Below are 18,962 nucleotides of genomic sequence, written 5' to 3'. Positions count from 1 at the left end.
CTAGTTGGGTCTTGCTCGCCATAGAGTCTCCAGTAGCTCAGTGGTTAGAGCATCCGACTAGATCACGGAGTGTCGTGGGTTCGAATCCCATCTGGGGCTCGGATTTTTTCCGAGTTCCCAGTGGGTTCTATCAACATCTCATTTCTCATGTGCAGTTGGGTATTAAATACTCAGTAGACTTTATTCGTTTGAACAGTTAACGTACATGACATTTACATATCCCACCTCGTTTTATTTCGATTTACTTTTCGAAAAGCATGAACGTGACTTTGCTCTCGTAAATGGTTCTTTGTTTTTTTTTTTGTTTTTTTTTTCTCGCTTGCGTATACTTTGTGAAATGTTATTTACTCCTGATCAGTTTCAACTTAGCCTTTGTTACAAAAAATAATAAACGAGAATAAAGGAAAGGTGAGAAAAAGACTAAACATGTCCATGGTTTTGGACGAACGAACTAATTACAGGGTATCTATTTAAAGCTGTTTGAAGAAAAGTTCGAGCATAAACGAGTTGAGTGAATCTACAATAATTACGAATCTGAAATAACAAAGATCTCAATTCACAAGTGTGACGTCGAATTCGTTCGGTTATCGGCTTTGAGGCTGTTGTTTGCGTTAAGTGTTGGCCTTATTTGACTTAATTGCGGCCTCAAAATTGAAATGTAGTTCGTATTTGGTTGGTTTTTGACGTGTCTGTTGTCTCAAGCTCATGGGAAGCTACAGCAGGTGTACCGGGAAATTGTCACCTCTTGTCGTCTATCTGTCTGAACTTGGGAAAGATGTTGACAGTTTTGACATAGACCAAGAGATAAATAATCAATTCTAGCTGTATCCACTATTTTCCGGATGAAAACGACGTGCTCTGTCATTCAAATGCCCGTTTTGTAGAACTTTTCCGAGAGGGCAGTCGTCTTTCTTAAATTTCACTTTAAGCTAAGTTTCGTTTCCTGTCCACGTCCACTGACACCGTCGACCATTCGACGTCGAAAAAAGAGATGAATTGTCTTCAACCGGAGAGCCTTCTTGTCGTTTTAATTTGGTAAGTACGTTGTTTCCTTTTTCGCTGTTTTTTTTATTTTTCTTGTTGCTTTTGTTAGCAATATTAACAGCTAACAAAGAATAAGAAGGAACGCCGTTTTTTAATTGCAACCATGGATTTTGTCGTTAAGATTCGGAATTTTGCGATGAATTCTGTTTTAGCAATTTCTTTTACAAATCTTGACTTTAAGGGCTGGCAGAATTTGAAAGACATCATTCGTTCGGCCGTCGGCAGCGATTAACTTTCTCCTTTTAAAAGAATGCCTCAGTTTGAGAATCGAGCACGTGACCAGGCAAACTAAGGCGTTAAAAATGCTAATCATCTCAGAGAGGAAGTTGTTTTGAAGCGAGTAGTGAAATCGAGTTAGATCAAAGCGCTGGCGTAAAAGCGCATATTTACAGTTTTCAGCTGACCCAAGCACCGGTTTTAAAACGGTAATCTCTTTGGGTTGCTCCGTTTTCGAGTTTTCGACGGTGTGGTTGTTGTTTCAGATTCCGTTTTCGGCACTACCCAGGTGACTGGCATTGAAAATGATATATTGAGCATTTTCACAGTAAATCGCTTTTTCGCTTACAATTGCTTTGCTTTTTGTTCGCTTGTCCATCGAATTTAATCTAATGACTTAAAAAAATAGCAACATAATATTTATTGCTCAATGATCCAATTTACAGTTACCATGCCCAGTTGAGACCATGTGTCTGATTTAAGAAGTTTTAAACTCAAATTGGCGATCCAGGGCAGCACCAAAAGCGCTTCAAATATAAAAAATTAAAGCTAGAGTTTTACTCAATTCAAATATTATGTCCAATCATGAGTTCAAGATCAACTTAAAAGACCAGGGGCCCGTTTCTCGAACGTCCCGAAACTTTACGGGCCATTTTCGGGTGTCACAATTCCCTTTGTATCTTAAGAACGGAGAGGATTTAAGCCGTCAAACTTCACAGTAATTTATCTTTATGTTATCTTAAAAACATGTTAAAAGATCAGCTTTCCAAAACAAACGGTTGGTAGTTTCACACATGACTTTTCGGGCCCGAAAAGTTATCGGGCCCCAGGCTCGAACGAGCCTCGAATCCACGACCTTGCGACTGCGCATGCACTGATCTCAGTCTTCTCACGGCCATGGGCTCGAGGCCCGTTCCAGCAGGCTTTCTTCGCAACTGCAATGATCTCCAACTCGCGTGATTTCCAATTTCTGCATTAAAAACATTTGAGTAATTCCATCATTCAAACGTCACGCCCCTTGAACATAGTGTTTATATTACTCAACGCGTCGATGAGGGCTAAACGAGCATGGAATGCTTAACGTCACGTCGGTATTGTGACAAAAAAAACCTCCACTTTCAGGGTGCGTTTTTTTGGGAAAATCCAAAAACGGATCATGAATCCAAAGTATCCACACTCGAGGAGATTACTTCGGATTAAATGTAAATCCAGATTTTGAGATTCATCACTTCAATTTTTTTGGGAAAAGATTTGAAAAAGGGATTTTTGGCAAGCGGTTTTCCATGCAAAAATGATACTCAACAGCTACCGTACGTGACAGTTTAGTCCAAATGTTTTTCTCGCGCCATTTTTACCGTACGATCGAAAGTAGTTAGGTTTCCTGCAAATTTCACACCAGAAATGACACTAACAGTTTCTTGACAGCAATAATATTGTTAGCACCTTTCCTACAGCTAAAAATGCATGTTTTTCGTCATTTCTTTTTATCAATCGCTAAGGTTTTTTTTTTCTGATGCCATTTTCATTTACAGTGCGACGCGCCATACCGTGGCCACCCAACAAACATTTTTGCAAGTTAGCTACTGATCAAGATACGCGAATTTGATTGACAGACACACCTCCATAGAAAGTTTCAACGCGCAAGAACCAAATGGAGGCTTGTCTGTCAATCAAATCCGCTCACTGATTGGCTAACTTGAAAAAAATGTTTGTTGGGTGGCCACGGTAAGGCGCGTCGCATTGTAAGAATTTCTCCAAAACAAACATAAACGCATTTTTTTTTTGTTTTTAAAATTTGTACACAACTCTGGGTTTGTTTGTTTGCGTTGTCATGGAAAATAATCCTTTTTCGGATTTTGCGGTTTTTTGACGCTGAAAAATCCATTGATCCGAGATCAGAAATTTGCTTTTGGATTTTCCCAAAAAAAGGCACCCTCAGTCATCGGTTGTTTTTCCTGTCACGCGAGCTCTGTTGCCCAGGATGGCCACAAACGCCAGCGAATGCTCCAACCACTAAGGTTATGGAGAATTGAATGGACTTCGTGACTACGAGTTTCGGTTCTAACCTACGGGTAACCTTCGCGCAATTAGCTGAGTTGTGAGGGAATCTCAATAGACCACATTCGTATTCTCAATAGTGGACTGGAAGTAGCTTGCAATGGAGGCTAATGCGGGGAGTTCTTTTCAAATGCAAATACTTTTTAATTTATTCCCCGCATTTAATAGCCTCCATTGCAAGCTAGTTCCAGTCCAATACCGAGAATACGAATATGGTCTATTGATGGTTTGCATCTGACGTCACGGCAGCAATGTTGGTGGACGGAACAATGCACTAAAATTGGACTCTATTATTATGCGAGAGACTTGTGGGGCCATTTTCTCAGTATTAGGGAGCTTAAGCAACGACAACGACCTGTGGAATGTGGCCTGTGTTTTGAATCACGAGGCTGTAATGAAAAAGTACCAACATCGTTCAGTCAGCAGTGTTACCAGTAGACCCGCCGCCAACATGGCTGTCTTATCACGTGGATGCAGACCAAGAATGGAGCTTGGAGATAAAGTTTTCTCTGTATGTTTTAACATGGAAAAGCATTCAAATTTGCTTCATTGTTTAATGACAGCTAAGGAAATCGAAAAATCGTTCGCGGCCGAGGTAACGATATTCTTTTCTTCGGCTGGTCTTTTATGTATCGGATCCGAAATAAGTTATGTCCATGAAACAAAAGACCTAATTTAGCAAGGCGTAATCGGAATAATAATGCCGGTTTCTTCGTCCTCCGCCATTTGAGTCCGGTTTATGAAAGTCTACCCTTTTCTTCGAGAGGGAACTCAGAGCTAGCGGGGAACTCCTAGGGGCTTTAGGGGAATTTGCAGAGAACTCCGAGCTTATGGCGGCTACTTTTAGTAATTCATTTTCGTGATTGTTCAGCAACACCGTACACAGTAAAGGGATGCAATCGTCGCCTAAACGAAATCTTTTGATAAACTGGAATTGTCTAAGCCGGTTTATCTTATCTGTAACAAAAAACGAATTCGTTTTTTCCGTGTTTTCTCAAAACCTGAAAGAAGTGCATATGCAAAGGCTTCAAACAACTTGTACGTGTGAACGTTTAAAAATGAGGTTTACTTTAAATAAAGGAAACTTTGCATGTAATAACTGAGCTGGCAAATATTGTCACTGTCTTTCCAAACAAACCTACCTGCCTTTGTTAATTTTGTTTTGTTGTGTGCAATGGATGTGTTATTAAAGCGCATCAAATCACCGGACATAGTGCAATATTGAAACTGAAGACCGAAGCTGGGAGCACGCGGCATCAAAAACGCCGGAGCACCTTAGAAAAAACGCCGGAGCACCTTAGAAACGAAGCTGTTTTGAAATCTGTGCTTAAATCGGATTACATCAAGTACTCGGATAAAGGCGCCTATGTGCAGCCGTTTTCAGCAGACCTAAACACCGATTTTAAAAAGGTAAGCTCTTAGGGCTGCTCCATTTTCGAGTTTTCGATGGGCTCATTCTTCTTTTTGTCTCCGTTTTCGACACTGGTACTACCCACGTGACTATCATTGAAAGCCTGTAATTGCGCATTTTAAAATGTAAATTGCGCCTTTCAATCGCTTTTAATAGTTGTGTTTTTTTTCGCTAGTCTTTCGAATTTAAAGTAATCACCTCAAAAAACTACAAACACTGAATACCCCATTTAAAGACAACCAGTTGAGACCATGTGATCGATTTAATAAGTTATAAACCCGAACTGGCGATGGGGGCAGCACCAAAATATTAAATTCAAAGTTAGAGCTTAGGCCATTAATGAATTGAGTGTACTACGTAACTGCGCTTTGCGGTTCTAGCCTACAGATTGTTCTCGCGCCAGTTGCCGGCTAAGCTTATTAGAGAGGTAAGTAGTTTTATTTCGTGTCAATCTACTGAAATAGCAGTTAAAAACCACTAAATGGAGACACTATAAAAAATATTTCCCTGAGAGCCGGGACATGTGCTTACTGGTAAAGAATATTAAACCGATTAACATTGTCCATCTGGATGTTGAATTGTTGTGGGTCTTATTTGTAATCGAGGTGGCTGGTTTTGTAGTGCACCATTGCTCAAGGACTGCGCAAAGGGTGTACTCTATTTTTGTGAGGTTAGTTGTTGCTTTCGGTAAGTTTCCACTCTGAATAAAATTGAATAAAGAAATGAATAGATGAGTATAAACGAATTCTCCCTAACGCGGATCAAAGACACAACGTCGGGCACTATATATCGCAATGGAAGTACAGAAGCAATTAATTTGCAGAATTTGTTTGGTGAAATTCTCCTAACTGGTGTTTTCCATACGACCCAAATTTTTGAGAACCCTTTTCAAACTTCATAAACGTATTCATTTGTATCAGCACTCCTTTGAATCACGAGACCGCAATGAAGAAGTACCAACAACGTTCAGTCAGCAGTGTTATCAGTCACTTCGTAGAAACCGTATTGATTGAGAAAGGGACTGTTTTTATCGGAATATCCATATTTGACGAAATGATGACAATTTGTCCCTTAAAAAAGACAAATATCTATTTATAAAAATAGTATTTCAATAACAGAAAGCGACTCGAGAAAACCTCAACCCGTTTCTGTAGGCCGTCGATCGTGACATCGCGATTCGTCAGGTCACGTGACGTGATCTTACTTACTTACTTACTCGGAAAATCGAACTATGTACGATGTAATTAAAATGACAGTGGCCATGCATAAAATGCAGCTAATGCATTTACCAACATTGAGAAGAGTAGAGAGATCTACCTTATGAATCCTATTATCAAAAGATGACAGAGTGGGTGACCTCTGATGTTCTTTGCTAAAGTACGCCAAATTGTGGAACCCCAATAGAGCTTGGAGAGTCTTGAATTTCTCATCCCATCTAGGACTCCGAAAAAAAGCATTGAAATTTGTAATGCAAAGTTGATGCTCTTGGAACAGAAAGCTTCGTTGTTTAATAAGGGCCAAGGAGCCAAAAATCGTTCCTTGGTTAACGTTACCGTCACTTTTGCGTTTTATCGCGGCGCGAAGTCATGCTTTCTTAATAAATTACTATTGCCTGGGTCAACATATATGTTATCTGCAATACAACGAAATTGTATTTAGAGTTTCATAAAATATCCAATTAAAGGTTTCAAACAACTTGTGAATGTTAAAAATGCGGCTAGGTAAAGAAAGTCTGAAACTTTGCCTGTAATAACAGAGCCGGCAAACATTGTCACTGTCCTTTCAAACAAACCTACCTGCCTTTGTTGATTTCTTGTTGTGTGCGAAGGACTGGTATTTAAACTGAGCATCAAAACACCGGCTTTATGCAATAATAAGTCTCCACATGTTTGACCGTGATTGACTTTGAGGCGGCGCGGCGCACTACTAAGGGGGGGGGGGGGGGGGTTGCCAATTTTAAATTATTGTAGATATACCGCCCCACTTTCCCTTGTGCAACCATGTGCTTGAGTTTCGGGTTCTCTTCCTTCATCAGGAAGGGATTCCGTTAGCCCCAAAAATTCATCTTGAATCGTATTCTACATGATCTTCAAAGGATTCTATTTTTCGCACTGATAAAGTAAGTGAACTTGGATTTACTTCTTGACTGAAAAGAACGTGTCCGGGCCCATTTTCGAAAGATAAAATCAATATCAAGTTCTATCAAAGAAATGCGAATAATTTAAATCCCCTCTAAGCAAGCCAGACGAGGTGACTGGGCTTGGCAATAGAGAGCCATGGAGCCATGGCAATACTGAACCAGGGACAGCAGGGATGGCACAGGTATAGTGCAATGGTAAGAGTACTCGCCTCCCACCAATGTAGCTGGCGGTATTGTTGGTGGGACCTTGAGATTCTCGTACGCAGACGAGAACGAGATAGATTTGACTGCCTGTTTTAAGTGAATTTATGACCCGGACAATTAATCTTACCCTTTGTTAGCAGCATAGTTTGCTCAGTTATTCTTTAAGCTGGTAACTGAGCCCTTTCCTGATCGAAAAATGCTAAAACTGCTACCGTGTTGGTGACTTGTTTTTACACGACAACATTTTTGCAAACCCTCGTACTAAAATGACGACGGTATCACGTTTTTCTCACCAGAATGACTCTGGTTTGCGCGCGCTCACTGTTGTTCATTGAGAAAATCTCGTACTCGTAGTCGTTCTCGTCCAAGAATCTAAGGCTACGTTTATACGGGTCCGGACAAAATTTTGCATGGCCGAATTTTGTACCTGGACCACCAATGGTGTTTACATGGATCCGTGCAAATTTTGAGACCAGTCTCTGCTTTAATTGGTTAAGCTGCACACTTACGTTGCGTTCACACTGGACCGGTGGAACCGGACGAATTTTTGAACGGCCAAGTGTGCAAGTTTGGGACCTGAGAAAAGGGTCAACTTTTTGACCGGCACGGTTCCAATATGCGTACGGACTCGTGAAAACACCCGAACCATGCACGGTTTTGCACGGTTAGCGCGGTTAAGGCATGGAATCTACTTTTGTAAAGTTACATTTCGCTCTGTTTAAAATCAAATTTGACACAAAACAAATTAACAAAAGCACGATATAGATATGAGGAGATGCGTGGCAGCTGCATGCATCGGTTTTTTAGCCGGATTAGCTGGGCTACTGCAATACACGTTGTTATAAATGGCCACTGTCTCCGATTTTCACCGATCGAGTCAACGTACACATTTAACTGAATTTCTTGGTAAGCATGTACAGCTCACAAAACAATCGGTCGTTGAAAAAGTCTCAGACCAGAAAGCCATGTTTGATTTGCCGCGTACTGCACCTCACTACAACGTGATTGGCTAAAAGCATAAGCTTAACCAATCACAGCAAAGATTTTTAAAAATCCATTCAAATACCGCGACTGGTCTCAAAATTTGCACGGACCCATGCAAAAACACCATAGCGATCTGTAACAGAATTTGCACGTTTCCATGTAAACAGTAGCCTGCGAGCAGGCTCTCCGAGAGACTGGGGTTGGGGCAGGCTATGTAAACAGGTGGTCCAGGTTCAAAATTCGTCCGTGCAAAAATTTGTCCGGACCCGTGTAAACGTAGCTTTAGTAGGCAAGTTTGGGACCTGAGGAAAGCAGGTCAACCTTTTGACCGACACGGTTCCAAAACTCGTGAAACACTCGAACCGTGCAAGATTTTGCACGGTTAGCGTGGTTAAGGCATGGAATCTACTTATGTTTTTTGGTCGCTGAGCAAAAATGTTTCAAGGTCGCAATTTCTTACTTCCATAAAGTTACATTTCCCTCTGTTTAAAATCAAATTTGACAAAAACCAAAAGCACGATACTTTTTAGTTTGTTTAGGATTCTGTCTTTTTTGAAGCTTCCCGCATCCTCGGGGGAATTTGTTCTTGTCGTTATAATCAGGGAACTTTTCTAAAGACATTTTGTTTATGTCTTCGTACTTGCTCCTCACTGTCTCCCAGTCAACTCCTTCGCCTGCTTTTCGGACTATGTAGTCTAAAACTACATGCAACAACGCATTTATCTTATCTGTCCACAGAAAGTTTTTGTCTGCCGCCATGTTTGATTTACCGCGTACTTCAGCAAGCTACAATGTGATTGGCTAAAAGCATTATTCTAACCAATCACAGCAGAGAGTTAAAAAAAGCCATTCAAATGCCGCGACTGGTCTCAAATTTTGTACGGACCCATGTAAACACCATTACGATCCGTAACAGAATTTGCACTGTTCCATGTAAACAGGCGGTCCAGGTAAAAAATTCGTCCGCGCAAAAATTTGTCCGGACCCGTGTAAACGTAGCCTTAGTCGTTCAAAAATTCGTCCAGTTCCACCGGTGCCGTGTGAATGCAAGGTAGAACCGTGAAAGGTTTTGTCTGTGCAAAAATGTGTCCGGACCCGTGTAAACGGGGTCTAAAGCTTTCTACTACCACTAGCTACGCAAGGTACAGAGGTTCGTCGTCACAGGTGGGCAAAGTCTTGTTGGTTCTCTACTCTGCTCTAAGAGGTTTTTCTTCGGGTCTGACTCCGGTATTCCCAACCGCGTGAACCCAATTAGTGTCCAAGCGCTAAATACACTTAACACTTTAATGCAGTTTATTAGACAGAGTCTCACTGGTCTGCAGGCTCGGCATTGTCATGCGCCTCAAATGTGTTACTGGAAGCAACTCGTTCTCATTTTCCAGAGCTGCGATCTTTTTGGCCAACGCCTTGGGAATGAAAGCAACTGTGGATGGTATATGATGAAATAAATTCTTGAGAATTATCATAAATCAAAGTCAGTTCAGAGTCCCAAGCAGGATTCAAGTCTACAACAACCTCAACAGCCGTTGGATACTCTATCCGTAAGCTGCACGAATTTCTGCAGAGTTATATATTCATATTGAGACAGTCTTATAGACTGGGCAATGTGTTTAGCCTGAAAATGATGTACAAATGCAGCTATATTATGGTAATTTAATATAGTTGCATTTACTACTAGAAGGTTCTGAACATAAAATAATTGCGGAAGAACCTCTGTCTTAGTAACACCTCGTTTAAACAATAGTGCCGAGCCGTGAGAACATTTTTTCCTCAGCCGAAAAATGGAAGCATGCTGGTTTCAGTTTCTCAGAAAATATTATTGGTTGAATGGGTGGGACACGAGTGATAAATGCGATGAAGGTAAATACAATTCTGTATCATGACACTAACATCGAAATACACGGAATCTTGTGAGGACCGTCCCATCACGAAGCTAGATATATATGCACAACATCTCAAATATATTGGCCATGGATGCCGAGCAGAAAATACAGTATAAAAAGAGATTGCTATTTGCAGAACCAACCAGAAGATATTTTTGTCTCGGCTGAAATTCTGAATGTTACTGTTAACTGAGGCAAAGGCTGATTTAACCGACACAATCTGGCAAAATCAGAGTTCGCCGGCCAAGCTTGTCAATGGAGCAAGCTCTGGCGGCCTCAAGGATTTCAATGACGTTAATAAAAGGATCTCGCAGGATGCATGGTTACAATTAATATGTTTGTTTAACTCGATATTATCTGGTACATCGGGTTCCAATTTTCAGAGATGGCTCATTATGCAGTGCACATTCAATATTCAGCAGTTTATTTTCGACGAAATGTAGAAGTGACCCCGCACTTCACTAGGCAGTTTAAGAAATCGTCTCTTTCTACATGTTTATAGACACCTGACATGACCTCTACGATGCCGGCGGTGCAGTGCTCTAACAACTGAACTATGAAGCCACAAATTTGGGGGAAGTTCAATTTGCTGGACTAGGTCCTTTGTTCCCGTGAAAGGACTTAATGAAATAAATGTATTACATTTTAAAGTGTGGGTTATCTATAGACGAAATGTTGAGAGCTTATAGTTAAGTGCAAGGATCTCTTAAAATGTATGCATTTCTTTCATTGATTGAGTCCTTTCACGGGAACACATAAGCCCAAGAAGTTGACCTGCTCCCAACTGTATGGCTTCATAGCTCAGTTGGAGGAGCATTGCACCGGCATCGCAGAGATCATCGGTTTGATTCCCGTTGACCTGAAGTTTTCAGGTGTCTGTAAAGAGGCAATTGCTTAAATTGTCCAGTTAAGTGCGGGGATCACTTCTTGCTACGATAACCCCAACATCTTCAGTCCCAGGGTCTCCGTTGTCGTTTCGACAGGGAGACCCTGGGAACGAGGTTGCTATAACCCTTCGCACTTCAAATATATGCATTTCTTTTCGGCTGACTGATTTTAAAACGATAGCTTTGTTCCAATGGGGCAAAGGTGGGGTGCTCATCAAATCAAGTCGATAAAGGATTCATCAGTAATTTTCAATGAAGCTGCAGCTGAGAGAGACTGACCTTCAATTGTTTTAGAGCCGCCGCCAACGTGGCCGTCTTATCACGTGGATGCGAACCAAGAAAGGAGCTTGGTGGATCGCGAATTTCCGATCCCATCTAGGACTCAGATAAAATATTCTCTGTATGTTTTAACATGGAAAAGCATTGAAATTTGTACTCGAAGATGACGTTCTTGGAAGAAAATGCTTCATTGTTTAATGACGGCGAAAAATCGTTCGTAACCGAGGTTACGATTTGCTTTTAAAAGAGGTTCTTTTGTCCTCCGCCATTTTAGTCCGGTTCATGAAAGTCTACCCAGCCTTATTAAAGCCTATACTAAAATAATACAGATATAGAAAACCCCCGAGCTATTCATACCGTGAAGGTGGACGGATTCAAGTCACCTGAATTTTTATTTCCTGTTAATAATTTTTCAAGGTTTTTCACGGTAACCCAAAGGTTCATATCTCCCGTGGTTAAAACCAGTAATTTGTTATAACGTGACAGTTTGCGAGCTGGGTGAGCCAGGCCGCCATAACTGAATACACTGAATAACGTTGATGTCTTAAAATGAACGCGTTTTTTTTTTTAAATACGCAACTTTAAGACGGTGATTTGTAGTCGATAGAATGTTTTTCAAGACGATTGTTGAAGTAGAAATCCTATTCTCTCGTCAGGGTGCCGCCTTCAGGTGGTCATGAGCTTTGAAAACTTAATTTGCCGTGAAACATGATCAACGAATATGTTCACGCGTGCTGCGGTATTTTTCATGTCCTTGTATCACACCGAGGAAGTACATTTTTTGGTACATTATACTTAGATTACTTGTATCCTAAAAAGCTAAAAACAAGGCCCGAAGATATTCTGCAGTCCCCGAATTTTCTATAAACAATAGGTGCAAGACGTTTACATAATTGTTTAAGAGCATTTTAGTCATTTTTTTTTTTACAGTACCTGCACATATGTTTTAGAATAATTAACGCCTTTTGCAACAGCGTTTGCGTTATGGACCGTTATGCTGAATGCGTTTGCGTCTTTTCGCTTTCATATCCAAGGGGCTCTCTATCGCCCTTTTAGACCTGCAAACCCCTCAGAGCTTAAAATCTGGAGGTGGACTGCAAAAAATCTGGAGATTCAGTGAAAAAACGAGAGATTTTATAAATTGCCTCATTTTAATTGTCAAATCCATACAAAGGTTACATTTAACTGGCACAAGCGCAGTAGTTTGCTTTGTTATACGCGGCAGTTACGGTCTTACAAAAATTTGGTTTTATCAACGGAGTTGATAATGTAAATTGGCCACCGTACAGAGATTCTAAAAGCTAGTTACGGTCTCAGCTGAAGCTAAAAGTTCAGCCAGGTCTCCATTTGTAGCAAGGTGTACTATTCTCTCAAAATGCCAGTTTAATTGCCAGAATCTGAATTTGACAAATCTTCCTCACACAAGATCACACGCGGACCACGCTTCCCTGAAGCCATTTTGTTCAACATGCGCGCACTTATGACGAAAGCATGCCCAGGAATGCATGAAATCGAGGAACTTTGTCCCCAGATTTCGCGATATCAGGGATTTGCCGGGAGGCCGGGAGAAAAGAGAAAAAACCAGGAGAGTTGGCAGGTCTCCCGTTTCAAATCTTCTGGCTTTAAAAAAAGTAAAGCTCAAAGCCTGGTTAACGGTTTCCATGATATTTAACGCTGGTTAGCGCTAGCCCCGGGCCAGGGTTACATGATAAAAGGTAAAAAAAAGTCTGCTTACGAGCCAAGTGGCCCATTAGGCCGGAGCTTATCCCGGTTTCTGTAGCATGAGGCGACTAGGAGTATTTCTGCCCCCTTGATGGGATGCTAGTTCATCGCAGGGTTACCCTCAGCATTAAATTTGCGTGTACCCATTTATACACCTGGGTAGAGACATGCACTGTGAGCGTAAAGAGTCTTGCCCAAGAACACAACACGTTATCCCCGGCCAGTCCGCAGTCGAGCGCACTAACCATGAGGCCACCGCGCCTCTCACAGGGTTACACACGGTGTCCCCACGCCCTTGCTTTCAATTTGACGTCAAAAGATGACAAAAACTGGAGATAGACACACCTCTTGGGCAAGACGAATTTAACTTACAACCCGAAACATCAACACGCGAACAGTTCCTTCACTTGGTCTACCTCGCCGTCGAAAAAGTGTGGATACGGAGAATAACCTGATAATTATTATAAATATAACCTCTTTACGGCTGCAGGTCGCCGGCTCTCTCTAATCGAAAATTGAGAGTGGTTTTAAATTGCTTTTTGTTGTAGTGAACGCATTTGTTTATAGATTTTGTTTTTTAATGGTTATCTCAGAGTTAATTTATCTAAATTTTAACTGCTGATGAAATGCGGTTTCAAACTGATTCAGCTGCTCTATCATGCAGTTAGTAAACTAGATGCGCCAGCTAGACATCGCATTTGTCAAACCCTCGGAAATCTCGACTTCAATCTCTCTACTGGTAATTGTGGTTGTAAGCATAATATGACGGTTTTTAATTTCTCTGAGTAAGAAATAATGGGCGATGGCTCCTTGCCTAAAATTTAGTCAATGGCAAACAAAATCACACATACACACACACACAAAAAATAAGTGCACTATGGATGTTTATCATCTCAATATCAGACTGTGGAATATCAGAGTCGCCACATTAAGTGTTTATTTGACGGTTAGAAGCAAATTATCATTTAAATTGAAGGATCCGAAAAAGTGCCTGCAGGAAGACGACTAATAGCTTTTGTTATAAATAGCTTTTTGTTTCAATTGAGGAGGATTTAATAGTGCATGAAAATTAATCGCACAGAACCAATATTTTCGAGAAAAAACACTTTACATGTATTTTGAATAGAACATCATGTTATTGGAGGTCAGCCAGCTCCCAACTTAGGACACTTCCTTCGATCAAAATCATTGGGGGACCGGTCTTTTCAGGAATTCTCTCTTTAATTTGTCCATCGCGATGCTGCTTATTGTTTGAGAGACTCTGTGAATAAGGTAAATGTTCTGCAACGGCACTCAAACTACTACAAAAACAGCTTTAGCTTTAGTGGTGCAGTTTTGTGGAACATTTTGCCTTTAGAACCAAGGTAAGCATGCAGAGTCCCTCAATCAAGCCATTATTTTAAACACGGCATTCATGGAAAGCAGCTTTTATTTTATGATATTGGATAGGATAGTTCAAGTATAGTTCAGTTATATTTTTTAACTGTAGAAGTGGTCTTTATATTGCTCATGAATTGTACCGTGGTTTTCATCAGTGAATTTCTAATTTTTTTCTATATTTGTATATTTTCCTTTTTAAGGTGTAAATTTTTATTACATCTAAAATAATACCTGTAGTCCCCCAGCCGTAGTGAGACAAAACAAGGTAACTTTCTGTCTAGTTTTTCGATTCTTAAAAATTGTAAACGGAATTTTTTTTAGCGATGACATTTTAAATAAAATTACTGCGTTTAATTCAAATTCTTATTATTATTCTTCTTCTTCTTCTTCTTATTATTATTATTATTATATTATTATTATTATTATTATTATTATTATATTATTATTATTATTATTATTATTATTATATTCAGCAAACAACACTATCTAGACCTATATGGAAAAATCGTGAATAGTGTACCTCTGTTATTCTGCAAGTTAAATAACCTTAGGGGAAAAAATACAGATCAGCTTCTTACAAATACAGAATAGCACACATGCTATTTAGGCAATCTAAAAGAGAAAAATGAGGGTAGAAGATATAAAAATGGTTATTTTCACGTGAATTGCTTGACAAGACTTGTCTGGTCTCAACTAAGGGTGCGTTCAATTGACCCTATTCTGGAATGCAAAAATTCTCGCGCGCTCATTGGCTAATTTTTATTGTCAATAAGCATTTATAATTTATGCGATAATGACGCGCGATATTGCTCGCGTCAGATGGAAGTTTCTCGCACTTTTTTCTCGCTTTCTTCTCGTGTTTTGACTTAATTTTGACCCCTCTGCCTTTTTGTTATTGTAAAAAACAAATTGATGTCAGTTTTTCATGCGTCTGTCCTGTTATTGACAATGAATTTCGTCATAACATTGTCAAAGTAGTCTGCGGATCCAGGACAGACGCATGAAAAACTGACATCAATTTGTTAATTTAAAACTGTAGTTCTGGTGTTATGTCTAAAATAGCAATTTTAGCAGGTGTTTGGCAATTTTAATTGGAATCTCCGTAAAACGAAGGATTATATAACTTCAATTTGATGTATTCCTATTGAGGAATTGCATCCACCCTAAAGCTCATTCCAACTTTTTCTAAGGATCTGCGGATTTTCTACACAAAAGCGACATTGCAGGTTTCAGGTAAATACGTACAAATATAGACAAAATCAAAAGAAAAATATTTCTTTATCTTAGGTTATGAATAATCCGAACAGATACTCTTTCCGTGGCTTTCCAAAATACACCCAGAATTTGATAATCTATGCTAATGTAAGGACTGATTTACACGGCACGATTCTTGTCACATGCGACAAGCTTGCGACAGGCTTACAACTCGTTTAGGGTCGATTTACACGGTACGATTTTTGGCGCATGCTACAAGCTTACGACAGACCTACGATACGATTGTCGCAGCCTTTTAAAAACATGTTTTAAAATGCTACGACATTTTTTCTTACGTACGCGACAATCGTAAACGAGTTGTAGGCCTGTCGTAAGCTTGTCGCATGCGACAAAAATCGTACCGGTGTAAATCGCGCCTAAGATAGGTACAGGGCAGGATACATTTACAGGGCGCGTTCGATTGACCCATATACGCGGAGTGATGATTTAAAACACTATGTGTGGCGTTTTGCAGAAACAAGGACGATAAAGATATGTTTAAAATAGCATTTTAGCAGATGTTTGACAATATTAATATGAATCTCCGCAAAAACGAAGGATTTCTAACTTCTATTCCATGTATTCCTATTCCGGAATACGGTCAATCGAACGCGCCCTTAATTGTAACTGGGGGATGAAGTAAAAATGCCCGGTCAACATATCACTTGAGCAGAAAAACAAACAGTGCTACATGTTTCGTGTCCCAGCCCTCAAGAATTCGCACTGCATGGCTTATCCTTGGAAAAAACATGATTCCAAAGAATACGAGCATATGCAAAAAAGGTATTGCTCTTGAGGAAATGTAACCATCGCCACAGACCAGCCTCCGACGGAATTTGCGCGAAGGTTAGCGTTCATAAGTTCGGCGCCCTCGCTTCTCACAATATTTTGCTTGTCGATCCTCCCTCTTGATTGTCAACAAAATTTATGACTACTTGTCTATGAGTAGTTTTTACTCATACTTGTTCAACGGAACTTAATTCCTTTGGCATTTGTTGGCTGAACTTTGTAACATAATCAGTGAATTTTAAGAAATCGATGATGTATGTCGGTGAGGTGTCCTTCGCGGATCGTCTCATCAAGTTCGCGAAAGCAAAGTGAAAGCCATTTTTTTTTTGTCTGTCTCTTTCACTCAAAGAGCGCCGATAGCCAGAATTTCCTTTGATCAATACACCTTGAAAATGATAGTCTGCAAATGAGTGTCTATCTGTTAAATAGTGAAAACCTTCTAACTTTTCATCCCGTCTCAGTCTCTTTTGTGGGGTTCGAGATGGATAGCCCGTCTGTAGTTTAGCAAGTGCGGCTCAAATGCCTTGGAAAATCTTTCTAAGTCAAAAAACGAGTTTCTTTTAAGTGTGAGGTGGAACTGATTTTCGTCGCAAAACATACCGGCTCAGTAACGAGCAATTGCTTTTGAAACTTTGGGAGATTTCAACAGTTATAATTAGCATTTACAAACGGCCAAGGGCCTCTTCATGAAAGTTTTAATAACTATATTCCACGGATATAAGTGCATGCCTTGGTTCCAGCACATTTATCCATGGAAGAGAGTGATGACGCCTTTCAGGAACCAGCCTCAGTTGTTTATTATCATGCAACGATTTATCGGCACAGGTCAGTGAGACAATCTGAATCTTCATGTGTACTGCAGTTGTGTACTTCACACTTATGGAATTTTTCGCAGTTGCAACTGACTGAAAAACAGCGACTTCCCCTTCGGAACAAAAAAAAACCGCTTTTGCACGCCATACATGCAATAAGAGGAGACGAATTTTCTTTATTCATTTCCAAGTTCACTTTATCCTAACATCAATAGCTTCCTTTGTAAGCTATTCATCAAAAAGGTATTCGATGTCTCGATTGTCCTCGATCATGGGTCTTGTTTTTTTAGCCTAAACGTATCTGCGTTGTTCTCAATTAAGTAAAGCCTGAGATTAGAGCTTGATCTGAAAAATGAGAGATGAAAACTACAGATTTGGTTCGACTGAAATGTCAGATAGTCTGTCCTGAAGCGTCGTAAGACGTAACATGGTACCAACTTGCATGAGTATTAGTATTATCCAGTTAGCAGCGATCAACATCTATCCTTTAAGCCGGAAAATCAAGAATCGTATCAACTATGACGGAATGCATTACCAGCAACCACTCAAAACACATCCGACAAATTCTTTGCTCTACGATCAAAGGTTTAATGGGCCGTTGGAGAAGTTCGAGAGGTGGAACGCTATAATTGCTGCGAATCGAATATCCGTTTCACTTAACACGGCTGCTGAGAAAGATTTCACGTCGAGTTTACGCCAAACAGCAATCATGTTTGCGCTTCGGCAAAATTCAAAGAGACTTGTCTGATTTTAGTTCATATCCTGCCTGTTAACTACTACCACATCTAGTAAATTCACTGAAGAGAGAGATAACTAGCCTAGAACACTGAAGAGAATTTTCACGCTTTAGTAATGGCAGAGGATGGCAATAAGCTACCTGCTGTTTGACGTAAACGCAACTGCAGCTACTTGAAATCTATCTGCTAAATCTCACTGTGACAAACGCCGGTCGATCTGAGCTGCTGTGTCAGTTCCGCTTAATTCAATGAAGCCCCCAATTCTTGACCGTCAGACACAAAACTCAAGCAGGTACTGAGAGGAAAACTGTGCCGCAAACCATAAAGGATTATCAAGGTTTTCAGTGCGACTGGATACGAACGCAACTTTCACTAATTTTCGGCAACATAAGTATGTGAGAACGGATCTGAACATAAACCAAATAATTCGGTCGTGAAGAAGAATGATTAAAAGCTGCAACATATGTTAAACTGTATAATAATCCAGGAAGAAACCTCATTGTATTAAACGCGGAAAATCAAAGAGCTAAATTTAACCGAGAAAATAAAACGACATCAACAAGATGATGGAAGAGCACTATAATTGTGGCATGACTCCCATAAAACAGCAATTGTTCGGTATAAAAGACTACCAAGAACCGGGCTGGCGTTGCAAGTCCACAGCTGTGAGAAACAACAAAGGAAGGCGGTGAAGTTTAAAAAAAAAAAAGATTCATGAGTTTTTCAATAAGCTTTCCCGGCTTGTTTTCGAAAACTGAATGGCTGGCGAGTCGGAGTTTTCGCGAGCCGTGTATTTTCCGCGTTGTGCATATGACGTTAAGTCACAGTGAGAATGAAGAAAGCATTGAGAGTAGTCGACGATGTGGAAAAGTAAAATCAAATATGGGCGTAACAAGTCGTTGTTAAGTAAAATGGGATAAACGTAATGTGGGAGAGATAAGCTGTGAGAAGAGAAATAATTACATTTTAAACACAGGACGCGAAGGTTAAAAGTGTGGCCGAGAAATAAATCGAAAATAAGCCTGAAGGTTCAATTAAAACGGACCAGCAAAACCACACAAAGGTAAAGAATTATTAATTCCACTATGTGTAGTTGAAACTACCCCTTATTTTGGAGAAGGTAAGGAGAGCCGATTCATGTTATCAGCCTGCTGGCAGACTA

At 40.2% G+C, this 18,962-nt stretch overlaps 1 protein-coding gene across 2 annotated transcripts in view; it reads left to right on the top strand.

Moving 5' to 3' along the window:
• Positions 1-4,605: 4,605 nt before the first annotated feature.
• LOC138038036 (reversion-inducing cysteine-rich protein with Kazal motifs-like) overlaps positions 4,606-18,962 on the top strand; it is a 58,737-nt gene continuing 44,380 nt past the window's right edge. The window contains exon 1 of one of the 2 annotated variants that reach the window (XM_068883891.1): positions 4,606-4,728. The gene's annotated coding sequence lies outside the window, so the exon portion shown is untranslated. Of the gene's footprint in view, positions 4,729-15,396; positions 15,442-18,962 lie in introns of those variants that run through there. The other variant, XM_068883959.1, reaches the window with a different exon arrangement.

This window comes from Montipora capricornis, chromosome 1 (assembly GCF_036669925.1).
Source record: "Montipora capricornis isolate CH-2021 chromosome 1, ASM3666992v2, whole genome shotgun sequence".
Lineage (NCBI taxonomy): Eukaryota > Metazoa > Cnidaria > Anthozoa > Scleractinia > Acroporidae > Montipora > Montipora capricornis.
The sequence above is the reverse complement of the archived record's forward strand: the minus strand, read 5'-3'. Positions and strand labels throughout refer to the sequence as shown.